We start from the raw sequence: 24,860 nt of genomic DNA, 5'->3' as shown, positions 1-24,860 counted from the left end.
AGTGTCTTATCACATGAAAGACCAGAGTAATGACAAAACTTAAAGAGGTCTTGTATGTCTTTCCCCTGCTATGTTGTCAACTATTGTGTTCCTGTTCAAGTAAGAATGATCTTCAGTTCCATTTTAAGTCAGAAGCCCCTTATCTTTAGGAGAATGGCTTTTGACCAAACTGAAGGTTACACATCTAAACAGTCAGAGAAGTACATTCTATGTAAACTGCTTCTTAAGTTTCTAACTGAGCAGACACAACCCCTCTACCTTTATAAAGAATCAGAAAATATGTTCTACACAGAAATTGGCCAGTAATACCTGACCATGGGTTTGGTATTGCATGTTACAAGTTACAACCCTTAAAATTCACTAAGGCCTGACTTTTTTTTTTTTTTTTTAAATATTTATTTATTTGGCTGCACTGGGGTCTAGTTGCAGCATGCAGGATCTAGTTCCCTGACTGGGATCGAACCTAGGCCCCCTGCATTGGGAGTGCAGAATCTTAGCCACTGGACCACCAAGGAAGTCTCAAGTCCTAAAATATTAACACATGTTATATAATGACAGATCATACAGGGAGTTCTATTTGTGATTGTGAAGAGTATCAGGTTCAGGCTTAGAAGGGCCTACTGACCTAGTCCGCCCACTTACTTTGTACTGCTTTCTAACACAGGGTGACTATGATTCAGAGAGAAATGTAAAGTCTTTGATTATTTAAGCAGTTTTCAAAATATCTCTGGAATACATGGGGAGTGGTGTTAGTGGCATGCACATTTCTTTTAGATAAGGACCATATTTCCCAGCAGGATTCCATGTATTATTAAAGAGTCATGTAAATAAAACTCATCTAAACACTGACTTGACTCAGCAAACATTTAGGTGAGAATATGGAACACAAGGTACTACTATAACTGGTGTCTATAAATACTATATAATTTTGCCCTCATCATATGAAAAGGACTACTGCATTGTATATTTAGTGGCCCCCCTGCGAGGGCCACTAAATATAGGACTGGGGAGATCAAAATACTCATGGTACCATATAACTTTGGGGCAAAACTGGTTGCAGTTAGAATGAAGGAGGTAAATATTTTCCTTTGAAGTTCGTGAAATTCTTTGCAATCACTTGAAAGATTATTTTAAAAATTCAAGATTGTATCTTTAAACCATTCTGACTGTAATTTGCCTCCTAGTATCCATTTTCATGGAGGAGTCCAAAGTAATTGTTTTTGGATGGTGTGGCTTAAGTTTCTTTTGCAGAAAAGAGAACTCTTAGACCATTTTCTTAATTTTAGGGGTTAGCAAACTTTTGGTATGGTATAGCAACTGTTTGTTTATTCATTCCTATTAAAGAGATCCTTAAATCTCCACCTTGAGTAAGATACGGACAAAATGAAACTTGAAACATTTTGCTAGTCTCACTGCCATGTAAGAGGACTGCTCAGGTTACACTAGAGGTGGAGGCGTTTTCAGTAAGAGTTACGAAAAACTATCACCACCACCAATTCACATACACAAACAGTTCTAACATATGTGCACACAGAACTTTTGGAAAACCTAAGAATTCAGAAATACAGAAAGAACAGAGAAGCTACCAAAAGTACAAATAACTTCAGAGAGCTGATCACGGTACAACAAAGATTTGAAGCAGCAGAAAAAACAAACCAACAAACCAAAACCTTGTACCATCCCAATTTTCTGTCACATAATTTGAAAACCCATCAACTAGAGGTTCATTTGAACAAGTTTCAATTTGAAAATGCAAATACTGGGAGTAGTAAAGGGTTTTTTGGTATTAATTAATTGAATCAGATTATTTTCTTTCTAAACCCTTACTGAGATACAAAATTTACACCAAACAAATAGAAATGATATGAATGTAAAGGAGAAGGGAAAACAGAAAGACAATTTGGGAATCTTTCTGGATGTTAGAGGGGAATCAAAATTGGAGGGAATTTAATCAACAGGAGGGCAGTGGTAACTTAAAAGAATCTCCAAGGAGAGGTGGAATGCCTCTTCTGCCTAAAAAAGGGAAGAAATAGTGCTTCTTTTTCTTCCTGCTTTATTTTATCTGGGGCAGCTCAATCTCAGTGTCTCTTCCACCTCAGCTTGGTTGGTAGTTCTACACTTTGTCAATTTATTAGCAATGTGAATACCATTCAAAGTCACCATTACCACAAGGTGCTTAACCTTCACCTGAATATCTATAACTTCTATGGGGTAAAAATAGTTAAAAGCACTTCTCTAGTAGGAATTTTTAGACAAGAAAAACAGCACCAACCGAAGGAATTCACATAAAAGGGGAAAAAAAATGGAAAATAATCTGGAAAATGTTATACAGGAAGCAGCAGAGCTGTTTTAAATCACAAAAGAACAGGGGTAAAGAACTCCCAAAGGAAGGCACAATGCTTAATCTACAATTTTATTTTAGACTAATATGCCAGACAGAGTTCACACAATGGTACTCAGATATGCTATAAATAAAAATGCATGTTTCATTCATAGTTTCACGAACTGGTTTGCTCTATTTTTTAACTGTACCACCACAAAACAATTCTTTTCACCGTAAAACCAATTTTTATACTTCAAAGACGGTCACAATGGAAAACAGGACTATTCTCAACAAGTGCAGTGTGAACTGTAACATCTGACAGTGCCAACTCTGGTTGTTGAAATAAGTCCTAACCACTGGACTGCCAGGGGATTCCCTACAATTTCAAGAAATGATTACAAATGAAATAAAGCTTGCCAATAGGTCTAGCTGAAAAGCAACCAACAACTAGGAATTATTAAATTGGAAATACATGATGACAAAGATAATGCTACTTGAGAAACCATACTGACAAGACAGTGACTATGAGACAGTAACTCCCAAAATTGGGGAAAGGATAGGACTTCTCACTTACACCATATTTATGAAGATGACTTTGATGATATATTGTACCATCAGGGATATTATGAGTTATACTGTAAAGTTAGGGATAAGAGAATGCTTGGCTTGCTGCTTCTAAATCGATGCTTTAAGCTCACTCTGAAAACTACACAATCCCTCATATTTGGTTATCTCCTTCAATTTCTAATTGAAATAATTATTGTATCCTTAATGGTATTAGGATGTTATTCCAAGGAACAGAAATGGTGGAAACAATATAACTTATACTTACAAAATACTTACTCTGTCCCAGAGCCTGTACTAAGAACGTTATGTACATTATCTCAAGCAAACCTTTCTACAACTCTTGGGAGTTGTATTATGATCTCTATTTTGAGAATGAGGAAATTTGAAGTTTAGAGAAATTAGGTGACTTATCTGAGGTCACAAGATGATCAAAAGGCAGAGCTAGAACTCAAAACCAGGTGTCCCTGACACTAACATGCTTAAACACGTTATGCTGCCTCCAACAGGGAGTAGAAAGACCTGACTTCCATTCTGAACACTGGTGAGGGCTCCCTGATCAGATGCTGATGGGGCCTGGAAAAGGCGGTCTATGCTGGGCACACTGGTGTTTAAGTGCCCCAGACACTCAACAGGGTAGGATCTGCTTATTCAACTACAACTTTGATTTCTATCACCTGAAACAACAATGTTCCTGGCTTTTACTACTGACATTCTATTCACTGTAACACCTCAGACAAAAATTCTCTATCAATATTTAATTTCTGGCCCTTTTTACTTCTTTTGAGGAAAGAACCTTGGTTGGAATCAGCAAATCTGAGTTCTAGTCCTACTTTTCTGGGATGTGGGGGAAGGGATTTAGTCAAGTCACTTGATTTCTCTAAACCTGATAAAATGGATATTCTACCTTATTTGTTATACTGATTCAAGAAGAATATCAACTAAGAGAAAAAGCTCCCTAATTTGGACCAACAAAGGTTGAGCTAATCTAAACTACTAAAAAAGTTGGAGCAACAAAATTTCAAAATATAGGTTCATTTAAAAAAGTAAAATTTCAACTGAACTGTACAAGTAGAGATCCTTGTGCTGCACTTAGTCTCTCAGTCATGTCCCTTAGTCACTCAGTCGTGTCCAACTCTTTGCGACCCCATGGACTGTAGCCTGCCAGGCTCCTCAGTCCATGGGGATTCTCCAGGCAAGAAATACCAGAGTGGGTTGCCATGCCCTCCTCCAAAGGATCTTCCCAACCCAGGGATTGAACCCAGGTCTCCCACACTGCAGGTGGATTCTTGACCTTCTGAACCACCAGGGAAGCCCAGAGATCCTTAGAAAACTAAATTAATGAACTTAAAAAGTACTGTTTGTAATTAGGACATCAAATGCTTCTATACATAACCACGCATCACACTCTGTACTAGGTCTTAAGACATATGGAAATAACAAGGCTTAAGTCTCTGCCTTAAAGGAGTTCACTGTTCAATAAAGAAAAGAGGCACATGTATACAGATAATCACAACATAATTTAAAATGGGCTTACAGCAGAGATAAAGAAGGCCTACCTATGCGTATGTGTGTGTCAGGGCAGAGAGAACACTGGGAGGAATAGGGGACGAGGGATGGGTGGAAGAGGTTGGAAGGCCTAAAAATAACATTTAAACTGAGTCTTGAAGAATGAGTTTACCAGAAAATAGAGAAGTCACTGCAGCACATGCAAAGGGAAAGGAATGGTCTGAAGGGCACAGTACGTAATACTGTAGGAAGTCTACTGTAGGAAATGGGATGACAGGAGGAGGAAAAGAAAGGAATTACAGATGCAAGCCAGAGCAGACTAAATAACAAAAAAATCTCTGCTATGGGAAAGGAAGAAACTGGTGGCAGGAGGGCATGTTAGGAGGCTATGAACTGAACTACCATAAACAGAGTTTCAGTGAAGTCAAATTAATGAAGGTTTACTCTATGTTTATTATTCAAAATAATAGGGGATTATTTAAATCTATGACATTCAAAATATTGCCCATTAAAATAATGTTCCTTGAAGATCATTGGTTTGACACTGAAGGGACTAGAGGGGAGAAAAATATCTAAAAGTTATGATTTTTACCTTCAAAAAAGGGATATAAAATGAACTGATGGCTAGAGGACTCATTATTTAATTAGCTAACCATCCACTGATCAGGAACAAATAGACAACAAACCTTATTTTTTCTAAAATCTTACATTTATCATCTTTAAGTGTACAGTTCAGTAGTGTTATGTATATTCACAAATATAAACAGCTGGGCAATAGGTTTCCAAAACTTTTTCATCTAACAAAATTAACTCTCTTACACCCATTAAACAACTACCCATCTTCTCCCCGCCCATATATATTTTTTCTTTTCATTCTCAACATCACATTTCTTTAATGAAGATACGTAAGTGCCACCTGAGAAGATGTTTAAAAATGGGATTTCCAGACCCCTTCTCAAACTTTCAGTATCTGAGGATAGAGCCTAGGAATCCAATCCACACTTAAGCAAGTTTATTGGTAGGTATTTGGGAACTACAGTGCTACTCTATTATCTATTTATTCCTGTAGTTTATACAGAACGTATACTTAAGTCCTCCATTTAAAAACCTCTCTAAACTCCTGTGTTCAAGGGGGAATAGTTCATAAACTGTTACAAAGAACATGTCACAACAATGGCTAAAATCTGCAGACTGGTCAACTGGGAGTGGGGATGGGAAGCTGCACCCAAGAACATGTATTTCCAACGAGCTGTTTCTAGTGACTCTGATGCTGTCCTAATGTAATCTTCCCAAAGGCTGAAAAAAAGTTCAACTATATATTTAAAACTCTAAGTTTTAAAACTGAATGAAAATCATCTTTTTCCTATTTTTTCTTTTGGATATCAAAAGTCATTTCTGAAGAGAGATTAAAAACAAACTTCTTGTATCATCTCTATCTCAGTCTCCAACTGCATAATTAAGTATGCAACCTAAAAGCCAAATGACTTGTAATTCAAAGTTCTTCACAGCTTGCTCACTAGCTGCAGAATCAACCTAACTTTCAGTAATTCTATCATTCCAGATCCAAACCAGGAGACCACTCAAAATATTTTTTAGAGCTAAAGTTGTAAGCCATTCTGCTTTATAACTGTTCATTAATGCAACTTAAGTTCTCCTGCTCTTTGCCTAAAGTTGTTGGTCTTTGCATAGGTCAACAATAATGTTTTGAACATGAAATAAAAGGAAAAAGAGTCTTATGGTTTGGAAAAGTTCTGATTCTTTGAGTGGAATTATTTTCTTAACATTAAAGCAATTAGTCCAGTTGACCTATTATCTTTCATTTTTTAGTGATAAGATAAAGAATGAAAATGACCATCCCTATAAATATTCATATTTGGCAGTAATAAAACCACCATTTAAAAAGCAGCAGGCATGCTGGCATCACATATTTAGCTGTCAGTATAGTTCATATTTCCCTCATGTGCTGCTGCCTCAGACAGCGCCCTAACACTGATCCTTTCCTTAATGCCTCTCACTAATGAGAATCACAGAGGGTAATTTTCTGTTGCTTACTGCCCTTTTAACTTCTCAGTAGTTTACTTCAAGTTACGGAATAGTCTAGGCAAATGTTTATGCTGTTCACAGGACAAATCTTTAGGCACAAAAAGGCTGATGGAGCTTTTAAAGTGTTTGTCTTAAAGACATATGGTCAGTATTAGTTAACAGCAAGGTACAGAGAGCAAATCTAGAGTAGCACAAAGAGTAGTCGGTTTGGGGGAACACTACAACCACAAGCTGTTCGTGGGAGGAGAGCAAGAGAAAGGCATCAGGATACCTTCCTCTCTTGAACATCCACACTGCATATGTTTAGTATGTTAAAGCCTCTGAGAAGTTCTGGAGTAAGGACGCTGCTTTTTTACCTTAACATTTCCCAATTTTACTTGACCACAAAATCTTTAAGATATAAGACTGGTCTACCTATCTCACAAGAGGACAGAAGGGAGAAAATGAGTTGGTATTTGTAAACCTGCTTTGTGAACCATAAGCACTGCCTGTTGTACTTTATCATCACCACCAAGAGTAACAGAGAGTGTAGGAAGAGATGGTTAATTTCTCCTGTGGAGCGTCAAAAACAAAGAAACAATGTAAATGGAACCCAACAGAATGTTAAATATAGTTCCTCCAAAGGTTTTCCATTCTTTTTTTAAATAAATTTATTTTAATTGGAGGCTAATTACTTTACAATATTGTAGTGGTTTTTGCCATACATTGGCATCAATTAGCCATGGGTGTACATGTGTCCCCATCCTGAACCCCCCTCCCACCTCCCTCCCCATCCCATCCCTCAGGGTCATCCCAGTGCACTAGCCTTGAGCACCCTGTCTTACGCATCGAACCTGGACTGGCGATCTATTTCACATATGATAATATACATGTTTCAATGCTAGTCTCTCAAATCATCCCACCCTAAGGTTTTCCATTCTTAAAAGCACAACTGAATTCCAATAATTTGCTCAACAGCAATAAGCTGTACAAAGGCACTGCCATCTGCAGGCGATGGAGAACGAATGCTTGCAATGGATACTTAAAAGGAAGTTTCAAACCGTCAGGTGCTCTTTCTCATCAGACTTCTAAAGCCTTTCCAAAAAATGTTTATTCTTAGCTTTTGAACACTGGTAGATGAGGTTCCATTTACTGAAGTTCTGAAATTGACTGGAATAAAATAAAATTCTCATTTCTTCTCCACACAGGACTGCTGCTTTGAAATGTGAAAAAATTACCTTAGCCTTTCAAAAATTCTACATTGCCCCTGCACAAAGTACTCCCAGGGAATAAGGATTTTTTACACAGCCTTTTGAGGAAAAAGCCCTTGAAAGGCCTATGCTGACTTTTCTGAGTTCTCTCTCAGTGAGTTAAAGTAAATCTGCTCTCTCATACACAAAAACAGAGCTTATGAACAGACTACAAATAGAACACAATGTTAACTAAGGCGTAAGTTAATTTGTCAATGCCTCCTTCAACCCGTGGTGTTCAGAGGCCTGGGCCATTCAACAACCTGCACCTAGAAAAATTCTTCCTCTGGGCCTTCTCCAGCACAGTCTACAAGGAAAATCACCGTTTCTATGTTTTACGTTAAGACTGTCGGAGGTTTCAAAAACGTATCTGGAGGGGGATAGACAAGTTAAAGCAAAGGCAAAGAAACCAGAATGGAGGAAGAAACTGATGTCGACATACTGCAGTGATTTCCAATATTCACAAAGCAAAGTTTGGGCTTTACTGTTTTGGAAAAGTCAACACCAGTTAGTTTTCATACCCAGACTGACTCATACGCAAAACATGAAATCTAGAGCTGTCACAAAGCAGATCCACCGGCGTTTGCAAAACATTTTTCTGGAACTATCTGGTAGGTACCACACCACAATGCCACAAGAAAACCGAGGAGACACACCGGGTGCTCTTGAGCGCAAAGTTTCTCTGAGACTATCCCGCGTAAGTTAATGATGAGAACGGTTTACAACGAGAAAGCTTTTAACGTTATTACCCCCGAAGACCCTAGGGTGTTTCATGGAGTCCGCTAAGTCTCAGGGGGAAATTCTGTGCACAGCGCTAAAAGGAAGAAGGACCACAATTAACCCCACATTCCTAGGGCAGCGTTTCCCAAAGCGTGGAACGCAGAATAATTTCAGGAGGAATCAGGACGCACTGTTTACTTTAATACGTAAGTATTTATTTCTTTATGAGCATTAAAGAATTGGCTTTCCATTAAACGGTGATTTACGCTTCCACCTTAAACAAATGTATTTTTAAAAGAGGGGAGAAAAGTCAGTTTAAAGAAGAAAAAGTAACATTTGGTAAATAAATAGCTGTTCAGATGGGTACATGGATGTAAAAGTGCAACGCGAAAGGCTGAAACTGGGGAAACTCCGTCATAAAAAAAACCCTCCCGGCGAGCCGTCGGGGTGCAGAAGGTGCCCAGGTTCCATAGACGGAGAACCAGCCGGTTGGGACGCTGGCTCGGTCGCTAGTTGCCAGGGTAACCGCGGGCTCGGTCGCTTTCCCCGTTTCCTAGGCCCGGATCCGCGCTATTAAAACGGGTGTGTGTAGGGGGAATGTCAAGTAACAACGAGACTCCTCGAGGATGCTGTCAAGAGGCCGCGAGGCGGCGGCGACGCGGGACAGCGCGTTCGGTTCGCCACCCAGCGCCGCGCGCCGCGCAGAGAGCCCGGTGAGGCAGGCCGCCTCGGCCCGGGTTCGAATCCTGACTGCGCCACCGATTAGCTGAGGACCCGAAGGCGAGCGACTTCACGTTTCGAGAAGGAGACGTGGAATGTGAGGCCCGAGCCTACAGAGGAGCCCCACAAGGGCTATTATCGGCGGGTCGTGCTCAGACCGCAGGCGGCGGTGCGGAGCCGTCGGCCCCGAGCCCACCTCCTGCCGCCCCGGCTGACCGGGCCTGCGCTCGACGGTAGTCAAGAGAAGGCCGCGCCCCGCACCGGGCATGCGCAGCCCCGCGCGCACACGCAGGGGGGCCGCGGTCGCGGCCGCGCGTCGAGCGGGCCCTCCTGCCTCAGCCTTCCCATCCGGCCCTGGGCCCCCTCAACCGTCAGCCCCACGCCTCGGCGAACGGCCACCGCCTCCCGGCACTCACCGCTACCAGCGCAGCGGGCTGCTGGCCGCTTCTCCGCCTCAGGCCCGCCGCTGCCGCCTCCGCCTCAGCCCACCTGCCCGCCGTAGGACAAAGGCGCCACCAACCGACCGGCGCGGGCACGAGGCAATGGCGGCCGGGGCGGGGAGTAGGGGCAGAGGGCGCGCACGCAGCGGCAGGCGCGGCAATGTCGCAACAGCGCGCGTGTTTGCGGCAGGACTGAGTTGGAGCGTCGATCTCCTTAGCGATGAGGGCGGGGAAGTGGCTCGCTTGGCGGTTGAGACCTCAAGGGGTTGCCTAGCAACGGCGTCTTCGGGTGAGGATGGGTCCCAGGCCTAGTCGCCACCATCCTAAAGGGCTTCGCCTTTCTTCAGATTTTCAGAGTGCCTTCTTTCCTCTGTAACTGTGGAAAGAGATCATTTAAATCCTGGAATACTTTGATTTCGCCCTGTATAAGACTCAACACCTATAGATGTGTGTATTGGAGACTAATACATATATTCATGTAACCTCCGGATCACAAGGAACAAAGCAGAGAGGTAGAGAAAGTGTTTTGTTTACGTTTAAAGAGGGTGTGTGGAGGAGGAAACGGCAACCCACTCCAGTATTCTTGCCTAGAGAATCCTGTGGACACAGGAGCCTGGTGGGCTACCGCTGGGGTCGCACAGAGTAGGACAGGACTGAAGCGACTTAGGAGCACCAGCAAAGCGGCTGTGTATCTTGTTTAGTTTTACTGACAAGAGGCAAAAGGATTCTGGTGATACAGTCACAGATTCATCTTGAGTTCTTTCTTTCTTTCTTTCTGGAATATTCACTCAGTGTCAAAAATAAATTTCCCAGAAAGTAATTGTTGATCATGAAGCATGTAAAATATTGTATTGCTCATTTAATCTGCAGAATATATTTGTCACAGTAAATGGAATTTGCTCACACAGTTGTAAATGCACTCTGTTAATCACAGTGATGGCTATGTGAATCAGGTAGGCTTTTTGTGAGTTAGGAAGTGCTGCAAACCCCATGGGTCAAGTTTTTGTCCTTGTGAATGTGTGTGTTAGTTGCTCAGTCGTTTCCAGCTATTTGCGACTGCGTAGACTGTAGCCTGCCAGGCTCCTCTGTCCATGGAATTCTCCAGGCAAGAATACTGGAGTTGGGTAGCCATTCTCTTCTCCAGGGGATCTTCCAAATCCAGGGATCGAACCCGGATCTCCCACATTGCAGGCAGATTCTTTACCATCTGAACCACCAGGGAAATTCTTGTGAATAGTGCATGCAAAATAAAAATGGTGGCAGTGGGATTTGAATACTATGAGAAATCAGATTTCTTTGACACCAGTTCATAAGGTCCCTCCACTAATTTATTCACTGAATGTTTATTATACACCTACAGGGTGGCCTTATGGTTTATTATACACCTACTTGCTATCATGAGCAAATGCAGACCCATCCCTGCTGTCTTGGAGATTCAGTGCAGTGGAGAGATAAAATTAGGCAAACAATCACACTTGTGCACAAACAAAAATAACTGAAGGAAAGAAATAGGGATGCACTCTATTGTCTAGTTATTCTCCTTATGAATAGTACAGAGTGTGTCTGATGCCTATCAGCAGGTATGCTTGGCCTTCAGATCCTTCCCATAATTCATCATGGCACCTGGGAAAATGGAAGCTGTATGGTTTTTTCCTGCCTTGGCCGAGAGGTTCTGAAGGCAGATAGGGACTTCTACTCCCAGGAATTTCCCCTTTACTTTATCCCAGGCTGTTCACCCACTCTTGGTGAGGAGTCTCAGGGTTTTGTGGATTCACCTGCTTTCCTGATATCCTTTTCTGTGTCAGGTGAAAAACGACACTTGACTCAGTTGCTGCTTTTTGGTGCTTATGACATATAGTGGTACTCTTTTCATTGTTTGGTTGAATACTCTTAATTTAGGCTGATATCCTTCAACTTTTTATTATTACTTTTTAGTTAGATATACAGGAACAGAGATACTGTGACTCAACTTTGTCTTGTTACTTTACCCACCCAGAAGTTTTACATTATCTCTTACTCTTCACAACAACTCTATGTGATACTATATGCTTTAAAATTCTTATTTTTGTTTCTGGCTCTCTGTTCTGATGCTATATAATTTAAACTTTAAAAATTCCTTAATATCTCAAACATACATTAAACTACATAAAATAATATAATGCATACCTTTCACTCACAACTAAGATTCTCCTTCCATTTTCTTCCTCTCTCCTATAAATACTCACTCTCCATACATTTTCAGGTATATTTTGTACTAAGTTGCTTCAGTTGTGTCTGACTGTGACCCCATGGACTGTAGCCTGCCAGGCTCCTCTGTCATGGGATTCTCCAGGCAAGAATACTGGAGTGGGTTGCCATGCCCTTCTCCAGGGCATCTTTCCGACCCAGGAATCGAACCTGAGACTCCTGCATTGGCATTCTTTACCTCTGAGCCAATGGTAGTCAGGGAAGCCCATACATGTCAGAGTTTTCTAGAACACACACCTTAGGAGTGGAATTGATGACTTTGTAGTATACCACATCTTGAACTTTAGGAGGTTTATAGCCAGATTGCTCTCCAAAGAAGTACTAGTATATACTTGTGCAAGCAATATATAACACCACTTTTAGATATACTTGCCAACTTTTGATATTTTCTGACTTTATTCATTTATTTTCACTTATATGTGTGAAATGATATGTTTTTTTCCGTTTTAATTTTCCTGAATTTAGTGATATTGAGCATCTTTTCTTACAGGCTCTCCAGGTTTCTGTCTGTTGATATTTCTGGGCCATTTTTCCACTGGGTTTATTTATGTTTTTCGTATTGATCCGTAGGAGTTATTTACATATGCTCGACACTGATCTTGTGTTAGTTAGGTCTTCTTTCTGTGGTTTGTTGATTTACTTTGTTGATGGTATCTCATCACTGAGAAGTTTTAATTTTTAATGTAGTCATATGTTTCGATCTTTCCCTTCACGGTTTGTAGTGTTTGGTGTCTTGTTTAAGGATTCCTTCCCTCTCATGATGTCATGTAGATATTCTCCTTGGTAAATACTATTATTACGTCAATTTTACAGGTAAATCATTTGGGGCAAGAGCTTATATGACTTGCCTAAGGTCATAGAGCACTGGAGGTGAGTGACTTGGGTTTTTGACTCCCAGGTTGCACTGTACTCCACAACTGATGAATCTCTTGCCACCCTGTTCTGCTAATTATCTCATGAGAGCACTTCTCAGCCTTTTCCTGTAGATGAAGAGGATGTGCAGAGCTCAGACAAGCTGCAGATTAAGTGCAGTCATTTATTGCATCATGAAACCCTCTGGCTCTAGACTTCACAATACTTAGAAATATTTTGAAAATCTTCAAATAACTTTGGCTATACATTAGAGTTGCAAAAGTAGTACAAAGAATTCCTGAATGTTCTTCACCCAGATTCCCCAAATGTTGAGCATTTTACCTTGTTCAATTTGTAACTGTTTCTCTGTATTATTGAATCTACTATGCTAGATTAAATTATTAGTATCTCTATGTTATCTTTGCGTTATCAAACCTATTATTTGAATTTCACCAGCTGTCCCACTAATGTCAGTTAGAGCAAAAGAAACAAAAAAGATTTTTTTTCTGGTCTAGAAACCAGTCTAGGGTTTTATGTTGCCTTTTAGTTTTCAAATCTCTTCCATCTGCTTTAACCTGCAACATTTCTTCAGTCTTCCTTTGTCTTTCCTGACCTTGACATTTTTTAAGAGTTCAGGCCGTTTATTTTAAGGACCATCCCTCATCCAGGCTTTCTGATGTTTCTTCATTGTTAGACTCAGGTCAAACATTTTTGGCAGGAATACGCAGAAGTGACGCTGTGTCCTTCTCAGCCAGTAATTTTCTTTTGATTAGAACCCTCTACAATATTATGTGAATAAATGCATTTTTCCAGGCAAAAGAATTAATATCTCTTATGTCCAGATCTCAAAGAATCCACATGACGTAATAAAGGCCCAGAAGTTCTTCATTCCTCTGTGCTGGTCTTGGTGGGAATCCTTGCTCAATAAGATGCTCTGAGGGAGGCAGGGAGGGAGGCATTTAGAGTTGGGCCATGCCCTCTCCCAGGCCATTTCCTACACCTTCATCCCCCTGCCCCCCGCCCCACTCCCTTCTCTGCCACCTCTTTAACTGCTACTCATCCTAAGGGCTTTAATTTAAATCTCACTCCCCTTCCCCATTTAGAATAGAGACTTTATTTTGGAGGGCTCCAAAATCACTGCAGATGGTGACTGCAACCATGAAATTAAAAGACGCTTGCTCCTTGGAAGTAAAGCTATGACCAACTGAGACAGCATATTAAAAGGCAGAGACATTACTTTGCCAACAAGGGTCCATCTCGTCAAGCTATGGTTTTTCCAGTCGTCATGTATGGTTGTGAGAGCTGGACTATAAAGAAAGCTGAGCACCGAAGAATTGATGCTTTTGAACTGTGGTGTTGGAGAAGACTCTTTAGAGTCCCTTGTACTGCTTGGAGATCCAACCAGTCAACCCTAAAGGAAATAAGTCCTGAATATTCATTGGAAGAACTGATGCTGAAGCTGAAACTCTAATACTTTGGCCACCTGATGTGAAGAACTGACTCATTGGAAAAGACCCTGATGCTGGGAAAGATTAAAGGCGGGAGGAGAAGGGAACGATGGAGGATGAGATGGTTGGATGGCATCACCGACTCAATGGACATGAGTTTGAGTAAGGTCCAGGAGTTGGTGATGGACAGGGAAGCCTGGCGTGCTGTAGTCCATGGGGTCGCAAAGAGCCAGACATGACTGAGCTCCTGAACTGAACTGATAGGAGAACAGACTATGGATTCAGACTGCTGCTGCTAAGTCATTTCAGTCGTGTCCGACTCAGTGCGACCCCATAGACAGCAGCCCACCAGGCTCCACCGTTCCTGGGATTTGCCAGGCAAGAATACTAGAGTGGGTTGCCATTGACTGCTGCTACTGCTAAGTCGCTTCAGTTGTGTCCGACTCTGTGCGACCCCAGAGACGACAGCCCACCAGGCTCCCCCGCCCTGGGATTCTCCAGGCAAGAACACTGGAGTGGGTTGCCATTTCCTTCTGCCATTGACTACTTGGCTCCAAATCCTGGCTCTGCCATTTACCAGCTGTGTGACCCTGGGCATGATACCTAACCTCTCTGTGCCTCAGTTTCCTCCTTTGTAAAACAGAGATAGTAAAAAGACCTGTCTCAAAAGATTATTGTGAATGTTGCTGAGTTAGCATGTCTAAAACATCTAGAACAGTGCCTGCCAATAAGCATTAATTAGCTGGTAGTAGCTTGCCAGCCTAAGGCACACTCTTTAAAAAAAATTTTTTTTTTTAATTTACTTATTTGACTACAGTGGGTCTTAGTTGTGGCACACAGGATCTTTTCGTTGTGGCTTGTGGAATCTGGCTCCCTGACCAGGGATGGAACCTGGGCTCCTGCTTTGGGAGCGTGGAGTCTTAGCCGCTGTACCACCAGGGAGGTCCCTGCACTCTTAGAGAACTGTGCTTTTCTCTCTTAAAATTACCTTTCCAATCAGAGGCTGTGCAATGGAATATGAGGAAAATTTGGGAGTTACCGCCTAATCTCACAGCTGAGGATAAAGGGGTACTAAATATAAAGCAGGGGCACTTGACGTGAGGTTTTTCACAAACTGGGAAAAACCTACTTCCTTATTTTCATTTACCTCTTACTGAAATTAAACTTTTCTTTCAATTAGGAATGTAGTCAACAAACAATAATGTTAGCAGAGCTTGCTATGTTGTCTCCAACAGAGAGCACAGATATTTCAAGTCACATTACAGTTGTGAGGGAGGTCTTGAATTATTGTTTATGCTCATCATTATTTTGAAATTAATGTAAATTTTAGGCTTGCCACAAGATCTTATTATTTAAACCATTAATTAAGAAGCATATTCAGTGCTATATCACACCTTTGTATTTCTAATATTTTGATGACTGTATTTCAATATAATTAGTTTTCTTTGTAACCTTATCTATCATATTTTATGCATTTAAAAACATTTCCTGAGAAGGGTCCATAGTCTTCTCCAGATGGTCAGAGAAGTCCATAACGTTATACACACAAAAAACCTTAAGAATCCTGTTCTAAAAACAGTATTCAATCACTCTATGACATAAATAGTAGTAATATTTGATATATCTCCTAAAGCAAAGGGAATAAAAGCAAAAATAAATGAGGCCTAATTAAACTAGAAAGCTTTGCACAGCAAAGGAAATCATCAACAAAATGAAAAGACAACCTACTGAATGTGAGAAAATATTTGCAAATCATATGACCAATAAGGGGTTAATATCCAATATATATAAACAGCTCATACAACTCAGCATTAAAAGACCAAACAACCTGATTAAAAAATGGGTGGAAGACCTGAATAGACATTTTTCCAGAGAGGAAATGCCGATAGCCAACAGACACATGAGAAGATGCTTAACATCGCTAATCACCAGGCAAATGCAAATCAGAACCAGAAGCTATCACCTCACACCTGTCGAATGCCTGTCATCAGAACACAAGCAACAAATGTTGGCAAGGCTATGGAGAAAAGAGAACTCTTATATGCTGTTGATGGGAATGTAAATTGGCGCATCCACTGTAGAAAAGAGTAGGCAGGTTTCCCAAAAAACTAAAAATTGGAAATTCCATGGCAGTCCAGTGGTTAGGATTCCATCCTCTCACTGCTGAGGGCCTGGGTTTAACCCCTGGTTGGGGAACACAAACCAAGGGGTACAGCATTAAAAAAACCAAAAACCCTAAAAATAGAACTACCGTGTGTTTCAGCATTTCCACTCCTGGATATATATCTCCCCCCAAAAAGCCCACCACTAATTTAAAAAGATACACACACCTCAGTATTCATAGCAGCATTATTTACAACAGCCAAGATACGGAAGCAACCTAATTGCTCATCAGATGAATGGATAAAGAAGATGCGGCTTATATATACAATGGAATACTACTCAACCATTAAAAAGAAGGAAATTTTGCCATTTGCAACAACATGGTGAAATAAGTCAGAGAAAGACAAATGTTATGATATCACTTATATGTGGACTCTAAAAGATACAACAAACAAGTGAATATAACAGAAAAGAAGCAGATTCACAGATATAGAGAACAAACAAGTAGTTACCAATGGGAAGGGGCAAGATAAGGTTAAGGGGTTAATAAACTATTAACGCATAAAATAAACTACAAGGACATACTGTACTTCACAGGGAATACAGCCAATATTTTATAAGTATAAATGAAGTATAACCTTTAAAATTGTGAATCACTATGCTGTACACCCGTCACATATACATCAACTTTATTTCAATTAAAAAAAATGTGGTCGCTGACTTGAGCTTCCCTTGTGGCTCAGGGTGAAGAATGTGCCTGCAAGGCAAGAGACCTGGGTTCAATCCCTGGGTTGGGAAGAATGAGATGAGAAGCTCCCCTCTGGGTATACTAAGAGGTGAGTCAGTCATGTCTGAGGACTTTATACATATTGTTATTTAATCCTTGCAACACTGGTATTACTATTCCCATTTTATAGATGAGAAAATTGAGGCTCAAAGAGGTAGGTTAATTACTCAAGGTCATAGGACAGTATACTAGAAAGGAAATCTGTGCTTTTAGTGACTTCAATATCCCGCTTCCTATGTAAATCCTCTTAGTCTTGCTGCTGCTGCTGCTGCTGCTGCTGCTGCTGCTGCTGCTGCTGCTGCTAAGTCACTTCAGTCGTCTCCAACTCTATACGACCCCATAGACAGCAGCCCACCAGCCTCCCCCGTCCCTGGGATTCTCCAGGCAAGAACACTGGAGTGGGTTGCCATTTCCTTCTCCAATGCATGAAAGTAAAAAGCAAAAGTAAAGTCGCTCAGTAGTGTCCGACCCTCAGCTACCCCATGGACTGCAGCCTTCCAGGCTTCTCCGTCCATGGGATTTTCCAGGCAAGAGTACTGGAGTGGGGTGCCATTGCCTTCTCCGTTAGTCTTTCTAGTACCCTGTAAAGTATTAATAAGTATCCTATTCCTTCATTTTACAATGAGGAAACTGAGACTCAAAGCAGACAAGTTATTTTTTCTCACAGCTAAACAACAGAGTCAGGATTCAAACCCATATCTGTCAGGTGCCCAAGCCCGTGTGTGTCCCACTGTGTCCAGCAGAATTACAGAAAGGTACCATGGAAGTGTAGCCTTGAAGAGCTGATGGTTTATCAGATATATGACTCAGGCAGACCTTTTCAGGCCATGCATTGGGATTAGATGGTTTGGAAAGAAATCACTTTTCCTGCTTTTGCTATGGGGTCACAGAGTTCTGTGGGGAACCTCTTCGTGAGTGTGAAATACACACTGGCATCTGAAAGACTCCATTAGCTGCTATTGTCTAGACAGTAAAAGTAGGAAGCAGGAGATAAAAGAATACACAAGTAGGAAGTTCTGTATTGGGCTCATGCTGAAACAGAAAGAACATTATTTTGAAACCATTAATGATGAACTCGGTAAAGATCAAAGTAGTCTTGTGACCTGTAAATCTAATAAAATGAAAATGAGGTAATGGTATGTTTTATAACTATTGAGTTTCTCAGACGCTGGAAATTATCTCAGCATGAATACTGTAAGCGAACAGGGAACAATGGAAGCCATCTAGAAAAGGATCTTTATTCAGCTATATTTATAGCAGGTATTCGTGTTGTCTTTCAACACGGGGATCACAAAGGAGTCTGTTTCACCTTGCAGGGTGTATGAAAATACAACGGCTGTCACAGTCCCTTCCTTCCGAAGAACACAGCATAAAGGAGAGAAAGGCAGAGAGTGCTGTGAATAGGGGGCTGGATCACTGCGGCTAGGAAAGGTGACAGGAGGGAAGAGGAAATAAGGAAAGAAGAAAAAAATGAAGTGATTCTTCCCACCATCACCCAACCCCTATCCTCTAGACCCAAGCTGTCTAATTTAACCATAGCCACTAGCAATACTTGGGCTTTCCAGGTGGTGCTAGTGGTAAAGAACCCTTCTGCCAATGCAGGAGATACAGGAGACCTGGGTTTGATGCCTGGATCCCGAAGATCCCCTGGAGAAGGAAATGGCAACCCACTCCAGTATTCCTACCTGGAGAATCCCATGGACAGAAGAGCTTGGCAGGCTACAGTCCAGAGAGTTGCAAGGAGTTGGACACGACTGAAGTGACTTGGCAAGCACTTTATGTTTATTAGGAGTAAATAAAAAATCTGCTTCCTTGGTTGCACTTACATCTCCCAAGGGTTTAACAGGCACATGTACTTTGTGGCTACATTATTGGATGGTGTAGATACAGAATGTTTCTCTGGAAAGCGCTATTGGACAGCACAGATAAACATCCAGTTCCACCTAGGAAAATTCAAAGTCTAGGATAAGTGGAACCCTGTGACTGTATTGTCCTCAGCCCAGGGAAGACGAGAGCACAATCTTCTGAAGTGGGATATGAGAGTGCCAGGCTTCTGTGTGACCTAGCACATACACTCTCTAGGACTCAGTTTTCTAATTTAATGATTAATATAAATATTTTAGTGGATATTAGAGGAAAATCACATAATTAATTCTTATGATAATCATATGAGCTGTTAGGCCAGTTTTTTTTTTAATTGGGATACAGTCGCTTTATAATATCATGTTAGTTTCTGCTGTACAATGGAGTGAATCAGCTATATGTGTATACATATATATATAGCCCCTTCTTCTTACGTTAGGCCTATGTTAACAGAGGAGAAACCAGAAGTTAAGAAAGTGCTCAGGGCCACATGGTCAGGAGCAGAACCTGGCTTCGGACTCAGGCCTCTGACTTCAGAGGCCACATTCCTGCCCACCTAGCTACCCCACTTCCTGCTGCTCGGTTCCTCCTACACAAATGAAAGTGCCTCAGTCGGATTCTCCCCACAACAGAAACTGGGACTAGGACTTAAGTGCAACTAGTTTATTTAGGAGTCGGCCCCAGGAAGTGCAGATAGGGGTGTGGGAGAGGTGAAACAGGGAGGGGAAGGAAGCCATTACAGGCTTGGTTAAGGGGCAATGGAGCGTAATCTTGATGGGGAGAGAGTGTGGAACACATGCTTCTGAGTTATCCCACCTAAAGGATGAGCACTGTAAAGAGATCAAACCAGTAAAGCCTGAAGGAAATCAACCCTGAATATTCATTGGAAGGACTACTGAAGCTGAGGCTCTAATACTTTGGCCAACTGATCTGAAGAGCCAACTCATTGGAAAAGACCCTGATGCTGGGAAAGATTGAGGGCAGGAGGAGAAGTGGGCAACAGAGAATGAGATGGTTGGATGGCATCATTGACTCAATGAACATGAGTTTGAGCAAACTCTGATTGATAATGAAGGACAGGGAAGCTTGGTGTGCTGCAGTCAAGTCCATGGGGTTGCAAAAAGTTGGACATAACTGAATGACTGAAAACGATAAGGGAGTTAGGATATTCATCCATCAAATTCTTGTCATTGTAGATGGCTGTTCCTAAGGACACTGACTCTGGCACTTCTGTCCAGACATCCTCAACACCTCAACAAGCTCTTGTAACCACCCAAGGTCCCCCAGGCAGAGGCCACACGTGCTTCAAGTAGGGAACAGGAACATGTACATGGAGGGCATGTGAGTGAGGTGCCAACAAGATGCTACGTAGGAGATTGGACTGAATGCTCTCTCTACTCTAAGAAACTAATGGATAGCTGAGCTTGGCATTAGGTATTTTTACATCATAAAATCTGAAACCATAATGATTAACAGTCTGCCAGAAAATTTTCACAGGGGAAGCCTGGAGGTACAGTTAGACATCTGAGCTGATTTTCAACATGGATGACAGAGTAAAGAGTTAATACCTTTGGTAGTGGAGGGACTCATTTTAGATAAGGTAATCAGGGAAGGCCACTCTGAGGAGATGCCATTTACCGGGAAAGCCCAATAGTGAGATAGCAGAGGAAGAGTGAAGTATAAGCGTTTGAGGTAGAGTGAGCAACACAAAGGCTCTTGAGTGGGGAGCCCAGAGGCCTTACAGGCTGCAGTGTAGCAAGCAAGCAGGCCAGAAGAGGGAGAGGTCAGTGGAAGCCAGATAATGCAGGATCTCAAGGCCCCGGTACGGAACTCAGATCCCTTCCTCCAACCTAAGTAAGTAAGTAAGTGTTAGTCGCTCAGTCGTGCCTGACTCTGCGACCCCATGGACTGCAACCCACCAGGCTCCTCTCCATGAGATTTTCCAGGCAAGGATACTGGAGTGGGTTGCCATTTCCTTCTCCAGGGGATCTTCCCAACCCAGGGATAGAACCCGGGTCTCCTGCACTGCAGGCAGATTCTTTACTGACTGAGCTACAAGGGAAGCCCTTCCTTCAACCAAAGCCATCTCTTATTCCAGATCTCAGAGTCTGAGAAGGCTGTGGGCCAGACATGAAGTCGTCTTTGTCTAGGGCAGCCAAGCCAGTGAGGGGCTTTAACCAGATCATGATAAAGAGCTTTTCTGTGGGTGGGAGGGAGGAGACATACATATACTTATGGCTGATTCATGTCGTTGATTGGCAGAAAGCAACACAACATTGTAAAGCAATCATCCTCCAATTAAAAATAATAATAATAAAAAAGAACTTCTTTGTCAGCTCACCTGTTACTTTTGCTAGCTCTTGAAAGTGAAAGTGAAGTCACTCAGTTGTGTCCGACTCTTTGCAACCCCATGGACTGTAGCCTATCAGGCTCCTCAGTCCATGGAATTTTCCAGGCAAGGGTACTGGAGTGGGTTGCCATTTCCTTCTTCTTTCCATTACCAGGCTTCCCTGGTGGCTCAGAGGTTAAAGTGTCTGCCTCCAATGCAGGAGACCCTGGTTCAATCCCTGGGTCGGGAAGGAAGTGGCAACCCACTCCAGCATTCTTTCCTGGAGAATCCCATGGACGGAGGAGCCTGGTAGGCTACAGTCCACGGAGTCGCAAAGCGTCCGACACGACTGAACAACTTCACTTTCACTTGCTGGCTCTTATGTTTCCTTAATTTCTGATTGGGTTCTTTCCTGAGTTTCTTAGTTCTCTTTGATAAATTCCCAGTCAGCTCTGCCGAGCTGAGGGGGAAAGATTTTTGTCCACTCCTGGGCCTGGGAATCCCAGCTGGAGAGTCCGGTCATCTGGAGGAGACGGGCAGTTAAACTTTGGACAGTGTGGGGATGAGCAGGTGGATTCCAGTGCATCCTTTCAGTCTCATTTCATGGTCCAACATCCACCCCACATTCACATTCATGTTGTTTAGCATCCAGCATGTGCCTGGGCTCCTTGTGGGCCTCGGGCTAGAAAAATCATCTTCTCCAGGAATCAATTCAGGTATGAGTGAGGGCCCAATCCAAAGGTCGTTGAGTGAGAGTTCCCTGTTACTTAGGAGCTGGTAAAAGCCACAGGCCCACCCTTTGTAACCTGCATTCCAAACGGGAGGCAGTACTTTCTCTCCAAGGTTTACTAGTGGGGCAGAAATGGTCCCATATCCCTTAGCCAATCCCTTGCTTTCCTTTTCCTTGCCATATAATAATCCTGGGGAGGGAGGAGTTCTCTGGTTTTATTGAGGAATGTAGTATCTATGGCAGAAGATAGTTCCCACCCCCACACCTTTCTCTGGTAGTCCTTCCTGGATACTGAAGAGTGAGTTCAAGAAGAGGATGCTGGGATACTGTTCCCAAGTGGTGGTGGCGGGGGTTACTTGGCAACAGATCTGCTGATGTCCTCCTGTGCTTATCTGAGCAGGAGAGAAGAAGGGTGGACAGGGGAGGAAGTAGAGTCGCTGACCAGGAGGTGTGAGTTTTCTCTGGGTCAGGTGGATGCTCCAGTAGTTAGGCTTTCTGGTACCCCGCTCAAGCAGACTGACTGCTGAGCAGAGGGTCCCACCAGTGGCAGGGGCCCTGCTGGTGGTGGGACAAGTTAGGAGAGCTCAAGTCTGAGCAAGATGCCCCTTGTCAGAGAACCTGGCAGTGAGGAAGACCCTAAGAAGGTTATATGCTCCATGGATGAAAACTTGCCTCCCTGGGTTAGCCAGGGAAGCAGGGTCAAGCAACAGGCAGAGGGCCATGTTACAGAAGGTTGTTCCCGCTCCCTCCTCCCAATTTCAATAAGGGGATGGTAGCAGGGTATGTCTCCCAATCAGGCCACACACCCACTTCCAGTTTTTATCCAAACAAGTGGGGTCCTGGCTCAAGTCAATCCTTGGATAAGTAAGGGAGAAGATCAAATGAGATTTAAATTGAGTTTGAGAATAAAGCTTTCAAGGATGGAAGCTTAACAACAGAAAGTGATCCTAAAGTAATGCGATCTGCCCAAGATGTTGTTAAGGAATGGAAAATGGAGATTCAACACAGCAGGACTGAAGGCAGAGATTAGGGGGAAAAAAGCTTCATTATTATATCCCACTGAGTTGAGTCACCTCAATACACTGGTTCTGTGAGTAAACAGAATAATTGAAATACGGTGTGGTAGAGCTGGAGTCTTACCTAGGCAAGCAGCTCCAGGGTTCTGAGTAGGCATGGGGAGCTAGGGGTGCGCATCCCAGGTTGGCTGATGGAGAGGGCTTTCCAGAGAAGAGGCACCTGAGTTGAGCCTTGAAGGATAAGAAAGAGCTGGTTGGGAGACTTCCCTGGTGGCCCAGTGGTTAAGAATCCACCTTGCAATGCAGGGGATGCGAGTTTGATCCCTGCTCAGGGAACTAAGATCCCATGTGCCATGAAGCAACTAAGTCTGCATGCTACAACTAGAGAAAGCCTGCACACTGCAGTGAAGACCCAGCGAGGCCAAAAAATATGAAAAATAAAGTAAAATTATATATATATATATATATATATATATATGTATATATAAGTTTTAAAAATCCTACGTTCTTTAAGGAGACTCAAGGAGAAGAAATGGCAACCCACTCCAGTGTTCTTCCCTGGACAATCCCATGGACAGAGGAGCCACAACTGCTGAAACTTGCAAGCTCCAGGGCCCGAGGGTCACAACTAGAGTCTGTGTGCTGCAACGAAAGAATCTGCATGATGCAACGAAGATCCTGCATGCCACAACTAAGACCCCACGCAGTCAAATAAATACTTTTTAAAAACAGAAAGAGTTGGTTCAATGAAAGGACAGTGGGAAAGGGCTTTCCCTGCAGCGATGACAGCACAGTCTGGAGCGGAAAGTTGAAGGCAGGGAGGACAGAGATGCAGGCCTTGAGGCCCTGTGGGCTTGTGGGAGTGAGAGATCTGTGGGGTTGCTTCACGTCTGGGAGGCACACAATCGGGTTTGTATTTTAGAACCACCTAGCAGCCAGATTCCAGCAGTGCTGCAGACTTGACCTTCAGGCCCGCTTCTCATCTATTTATCTGGCCCTGGGACTTCCCCCACCGCCCCCACCTCCCTACAAAGGCCATTTCTTCTGTGATTTCAAAATCCTGGGTTCCTGCTCTTTGGAATGTCTTTTGCCCTATTCCCACCACTGAATGCTTCACGGTTTCACCCTTCAGTGGGACTCTGAAATATTGTCACCCTCCCCAGAAGTCATCTTTTCTCTTTCCTCCGCCAGCACACTCTTCTCAGCCCAAGAAGATTCGATGCCTTCTCTGGGCCCATGCCTGCCAGCCCATGTCTCCTCGGGATATGCATATACTAAAATATCTTCTCTTTATCTCATCTGGTCTTCGCCCCATGGGGCCACCCGGAGGCTACTATTTATTCTTTCACACATTAATTTAAGCTGCTTTAATTGCTGCTATGATATGTTTTATATAATATAATTAATGTTTAATCCTGTGTACTTGCTTCCCAAGGCAGTTTTGTGAAGGGCCCAATTTTAGAATCAAGCAAATAAAGAATAAGTAATGGCTTAAGTTATTATAGTAACGCCCCCCTCCACCGCCCCCCTAGGAATGAAAATGGTGCTTGTGTTTTTCAAAGTGGGTTAAAAAGGGAAAAGATATTTTAATGTTGTCTCTATCCCAGGCATGCTTGTGTGACTTTCATGAAATTCCTTGGTCTCTGATTTCAAGTGTTCTGGGACTACGGGTATCAACTTGAGGTCTGTGTTGAAACTACCAGCTTAGTACCTCCTTTCTGACGGAGACTGTGCTTAGAATAAGAAGTTATTGAACCTACTCACTTATTTATTCATTCAGCAAATGTGTTGGTGCCCAGGACTGGGACAGATTCAGTCCTGCCCTCAAAGAGCTCACCATCAAATGGGGCCAGGCATATGGGTTGAGAATTCAGCATATTAATGCTGTGGGAACATGGGAGCAGGGGCGAAGGTGGGGTGCAGTATCTACTTCTGTC

General features: G+C 42.6%; 1 protein-coding gene and 1 long non-coding RNA gene across 6 annotated transcripts in view; one reads left to right on the top strand and one right to left on the bottom strand.

Moving 5' to 3' along the window:
• Positions 1 to 9,652, bottom strand: part of NCOA5 (nuclear receptor coactivator 5) — a 28,322-nt gene extending 18,670 nt beyond the window's left edge. For all 4 annotated transcript variants that reach the window (XM_086330843.1, XM_086330841.1, XM_086330844.1 and 1 more), the window contains exon 1: positions 9,525 to 9,652. The gene's annotated coding sequence lies outside the window, so the exon portion shown is untranslated. The remainder of the gene's footprint in view (positions 1 to 9,524) is intronic.
• Positions 9,653 to 9,721: 69 nt separating this feature from the next.
• Positions 9,722 to 23,658, top strand: LOC147360098 (uncharacterized). Of its 2 annotated transcripts, none has more exons than XR_015138620.1 (3): positions 9,722 to 10,060; positions 16,942 to 17,034; positions 23,438 to 23,658. It is a non-coding gene; the product is annotated as an uncharacterized LOC147360098 (long non-coding RNA). The 2 variants fall into 2 exon arrangements; XR_015138621.1 differs by lacking the exon at positions 23,438 to 23,658 and adding an exon at positions 18,302 to 20,314.
• Positions 23,659 to 24,860: the final 1,202 nt, after the last annotated feature.

Source organism: Bos grunniens, chromosome 13, assembly GCF_055505025.1.
Source record: "Bos grunniens cultivar Pamir isolate PY7600 chromosome 13, Bosgru_T2T1.0, whole genome shotgun sequence".
In the NCBI taxonomy this organism is placed as follows: Eukaryota; Metazoa; Chordata; class Mammalia; order Artiodactyla; family Bovidae; genus Bos; species Bos grunniens.
Note: the sequence above shows the minus strand (reverse complement) of the source record. Positions and strands in the feature narration are given on the sequence as shown.